Here is a 5,371-nt window from a genome sequence, read left to right as displayed (position 1 = left end):
ATATTTACACAATGAGATTTTTGATAAATAATCATCAGTAATATGGATATCAAGACTAAGTGGGTTAAGGCAAATAATAGAACAGTCTGGTAAGTTAAGACAAATTACATAACTTTACTGCAATGCAGATTTTAAAACCAGGAAAAGACAAAACTTATGCCATATTACGATATCCAAAATCCAAGACAATATCTAGTCTCATATCACGATGTTAACGTAATATTGATATATTGCCCAGGTCTACCCTGATAGCTGTATATCTGGCAAAAGTTATTCATCAGTAGCTTAAAAGCGTGAGTCATCTTTCCACGTTTTATAAATCATCTTGTAAACCCTACAGCGGTCTCATCTCATGCAGTGAAAAATGTTTGCGTCTCTGTTTTCTGTAACGCCGCAGTTTGTATTCGCAAACAAACCAAATTTCTCAAGTTCCTGGTGCGTAATGAATTTAAAAGCGTGTAGAGGCATCTGTAACTGCTGTTCCTCTTCTCCTAATAACATCGCCAGCATGTTTTCTGACCCTAGGGGTGATGGTGTTTCAGGGCTAATGTAAGTGTCCAATCTCGATAACTTTGTACACTTGAGCAGTGAGTTGAATTTTATTGAATATAATAATTAACAGTTTTGTTAATGATTAAGTCTTGAACTCTCTTCAGATAACAAGCTGTTCACTTGATCAGCATCGTACTGACCCTGATAGAAAAGTAGGGTTACTGGGCTAAGCAAAATACTTCACCTTAGAGCTGGGCAATATATCAATATTATATCCATGAGACAAGATATCGTCTTAGATTTTGGATATCATAATGTCATAAAGTGGCATAAGTGTTGTCTTTTCCTGGTTTTAAAGGCTGCATTACAGTAAAGTGGTGTAATTTTCTGAAGTTGCCTGACTGTTGTAACTGTACCCACTTAGTCATTATCTCCACATTACTGATGATTATTTATCAAAAATCTCATTGTGTAAATATTTTGTGAAAGCACCATTAGTCAACACTACAATATCGTCGCAATAATGACATTGAGGTATTTGGTCAAAAATATTGTGATTTTAGACGTTCTCCATATCTCCCAGCCCTACTTCACCTTTCCCAATAGATTTCCCAATCACAAAGGCATCCTTTTTCTTACCTAGAAGTAATCTACAGTTATTAGATCAATCCACAAAACATGAGCCGTAATTAACAGGCAAACTGTTTCCATTTACACGTTGTGTAGTAAATCGTGAGCCGTCCTTTGCCATCTTATCAGAGACGTGATAGTGGCCATCTCCTGCCTCACCGGTAATAAACACAACACAGCCTCCCTGTGGCAGACAGTCTCGAAGGTCAAAAGCCTTTTATTGGAGCCGCGTTGTTTATCTGCAGTGATGACTGAGGTGACGTATGCATGGACGAGGGCCTGCAGCTCACAGCTGGGGAAGTTTTTAATCAGCCTCCTAATTTATTAATGGGTAATATAGGATTTTCTTCTCTTTTTTTTTAAGGGGAACCATTTAACTGGTAGAGAGGACACATTTTCATATGATGTTTTTGTCTGGTTGCTCTGTCTATTTCCCTTTTTGTATTCCTTTTTCCGTTTTGTTATGGTAAAAGGAACTACATCATCACAACTCTGTTATGATTACAGTCATGCTTTAATAATATACTTTCTGTGTTGAGATACAACTTTCAACAATGTCTAAGAGTGGGAATTGTTTAAAATCTTTGAATACAACACCCTTGTTTTGTTACTGATACCTTTTGTTTTTAATTCCTTAGTTTTAGGGCGACAAATGTTTTTCTATGATATATAGGACTATGTGACTTTTCTTCAAAAGCGGCCACTTTTACAGCAAGTCATATAAGTCAAAACAAAAATATGGTGTTTTTTGAATATGAAAGCAACCAAATTTATGAACCTGGAAATGACCTTAATATGGGCATTTTAACAATTTGGGAAGTGATTACAAAGGTCTGGTGTGGACTGACAATGTGATGCAAACCCGTTGGAAGCATAACTTCATTGTTTTCCGAGGACAACACTAGATGTTGAGCACAAAATATGTGAATTCACAGGTTGATAACTCTGTATGTTCAGTTTTGAACAATGGTTAGCATGCACTGGCAAGATTTGTGTACACACCATAGGATACCTCCAAAATGCAAATCAGGTGAACGAGGAATTGATTTTCTGTGGAAATGTTGCTTCAGAGAACCGTGTACCTGGAAAAAAATTATAATCTCATGCAAAGTGTTCCCATCAGTGGTGTTGAGTCATGTGTAAGTGAGGGTTTTTTTTTCATCATAACACCAGCTGAGCTCATTGCTGAAAGTTTAATCAGTGGAGTCACTTGGTTTAATCACTGGTTGGGTTTTTGTATGATTTGATACATACTTTTTTTGCATGTATGTCTTTCCATCATGCAGAATTTCTTTAATGGTGTGCGATGTTGGCTTATCCTTGCCAGTTTAGTAAAGACATGGCCTAGTAAAGGCAGAATAAACCCGAGCTGAGCGGTGCCTACTCACAGCAGTTCTATTTATTTACGAGTTTTTCTGTTGGTGTCCTTTGACCCCGGGCGAGCAAGAAGGGCTTCCACTTTGTTTAGTGTGGCCTGTCATCGCCTCAGACGTTCGTAACTATGAGTTATCTTTGGGTAGCGTAGCTGGCCCACGGCACCCAACACCCGTGCCTTTGCTCCACCCTTCAGCTCGTGTATCACCCGTCCGCAGAAGAGGACACTGTTATTTCTGGGTACCAAGGTTAGGCTGGGTCACGTGGTGTGATATTTAGTGATATGATGGTATGTCCTGGCAAATAAATTCAGGACACATGTCTTGTCTTTAGCAGACAAAAGAGTTGACCTAATGCCAGTGACCTAATCCCCACTGTATGTGGGTGGAAGTGACACACAGTCATTCAAAGACTGCGTGTAGCGCATAGTTCTCACTGAAAGGTAATATGTTCCATCCATCTGTTTCACAAGGCTTTTCCCCTCTAGTCAGCTGGTTGTTGGGGTCAGGGTGGTGGTGGTGTTTAAGGGGAGTGTGTGGGGAGGTAGGTGGGGGGGGGGGTTTAGACTATACTGATGAGAGACATGAACAGGCTTTGGCTGCGTCTACTGTTTGTGTACATACTGCAGTGGCAAGTTTCTTCTTCTAGCTTGGCTACAATTAACAACTCACGCTTGGGCTCAGTTGTGAAGCAATGACATAACAGATTTGTTTATTTATTGAGTTTTATCAGATCAGGTAACGGATAAGCAGTAACTGAACACACACCAATTAGATGGAAGCAAGAGGGTTGCAAATGTTTGAAATTTGGCGGCTTTTAGCAATAGATGATTACAATTTATTATTAGAATTAGAAATTAGAATTTATCTATCAACTTATTTTCCCCAAATGCATCTACATCTATTGTGTCTTTTTATAATTTTGCAGAGGTTTAGTCTCATCATCTTTCCACTTTAACTGAAAGTTTAGTGCTGTAACACACAGGACAGACATTCTAGGGATAAGTTTATTGTTGCATCTGTCTTCTTGGGAGACAATAACTGTGGAAACAGTAAAGGTTGAGTTTTCCCAGGATAATACTGCTATTATTGGTAGACATACACTCCGTTTCCAGTTTGTTAGGTACACCTAGCTAAAAACTAATGCAGTCTCATACAACAGTCCTGCTATGAATGCTACTTTAACAAAGGTTATAATGTTCAGTTTTATAAGTGTTTTACAGAGGTTTTGTTGAATTGTAAAATAATTTTGAGGGCTGCAGTTTGTGGTGCTCTGGAATTGTATTGCATTATACTGAAGTGTGTGTGTGTGTGTGTGTGTGTGTGTGTGTGTGTGTGTGTGTGTGTGTGTGTGTGTGTGTGTGTGTGTGTGTGTGTGTGTGTGTGTGTGTGTGTGTGTGTGTGTGTGTGTGTGTGTGTGTGTGTGTGTGTGTGTGTGTGTGTGTGTGTGTGTGTGTGTGTGTGTGTGTGTGTGTGTGTGTGTGTGTGTGTGTGTGTGTGTATAATGTGATTGTGGGTGTGTCTAATGCAGCACATTTCAACAGCACCAAAATGACCATGAAGTTGAATCCACACCACTAAAACGGAACATTTTAAGGATTTATTGCAGGACAGTTGACTGCATTAGATTTAGATTGATGCACCTTATTAACTGGCTGGGTAGTATATTGATATTATGTTGATATTGTGATATGAGACCTAGGGCTGTAACGATACACTAAACCCCGAGTTCGGTTCATACCACAATAACCCACATTTCGATACAAACCTCGATATATCGATTTGGTCAAGCGTATCGTGATATCTGATTTTCTCTCTATCACCCAGCCCTAGTGTAGTTACGGTTGTTTTTCTATTTTAAAATTGGATTTTCTGATATGCCAATTCTGGCTTTTACAATACACAAAACAAGAATCTCCTGAAGTCTTGTGGGTGGTGGAAAGTCACATTAAGAGGACAGGTTGAAACTAGTTTGTGACTATCATCACAGTAAAGACGACAACAACAAGCAGCAGCTCTTTTTATTTCACTTCCAACAATATCTCAACAAGTTTGAATTCAAAGCCATGTGCAGAAACAACTTCAGTGTTGCATCAGTTTGTTGTGAAGCTGTTGTGAAACTAACCCAAACAATCTAAGATTTTTTTTACAAGCATCCAGATTAATATATTCAAATAATATATTTTAAAATAAGTACTGCACAGGAGAGTTTTAATGACATTTTAATAGAATTAAAATAGCAGTGTGGAAAGAGCATTTACAAATGCTGTTTCCACACTTTACTGCACCATTTTACATTGACATTATGCAATTCTAACCTATGGTGCCTTTTGTATCCACACAAATGCATTTTCCATCAAAAGTGTGAAAGGGAGACAATTTAAAAGAACATTTAAGGAATGTGATCACAAAGCAGGAAACGTTACAGAATGGTGTTTGCAACTTTAAGGCCTCAGGGTATTTGGAAGTGAGCACCTCTTGATTTGATTTTGACATGTTTAAGCAATATCTTAGGATAGATCATGGTATGTTGTGATTATATCGCAGCTATGGGGCGTTGTTTGGCACTGCGCAAAGATTAGACAAGAGGAAACCCATTAATTATTTTGCAGTTATCAGAGGTGCAAATTATGAAAACAAATCTGACAATCTATATCAGCAGCAGAAGTTCTTTCCTGCTCCACTTTTCTTTTTGTTTCCATTACAGCCAATTTTCTATTATTTAACCTCCATTTATACATTATAAATACATTAAATGCTTAAAGCTTTAGTGTGTAACTTTTTGATATTAAAACACATCCGTTACAATCAAGCCATCGCCAAATGAGTTGCTATAAAGCTAATTAAGACCATCAGCTCCACACAACTCTCTCTGT

General features: G+C 38.2%; 1 protein-coding gene across 13 annotated transcripts in view; it reads left to right on the top strand.

Annotated features, from left to right (window-relative positions):
- The window catches only part of ppip5k1b (diphosphoinositol pentakisphosphate kinase 1b), a 66,435-nt gene that overhangs the window by 2,078 nt on the left and 58,986 nt on the right, over positions 1–5,371 (top strand). The window lies entirely within an intron of this gene.

Source organism: Etheostoma spectabile, chromosome 8 (genome assembly GCF_008692095.1).
Source record: "Etheostoma spectabile isolate EspeVRDwgs_2016 chromosome 8, UIUC_Espe_1.0, whole genome shotgun sequence".
In the NCBI taxonomy this organism is placed as follows: Eukaryota; Metazoa; Chordata; class Actinopteri; order Perciformes; family Percidae; genus Etheostoma; species Etheostoma spectabile.
The sequence above is the reverse complement of the archived record's forward strand: the minus strand, read 5'-3'. Positions and strand labels throughout refer to the sequence as shown.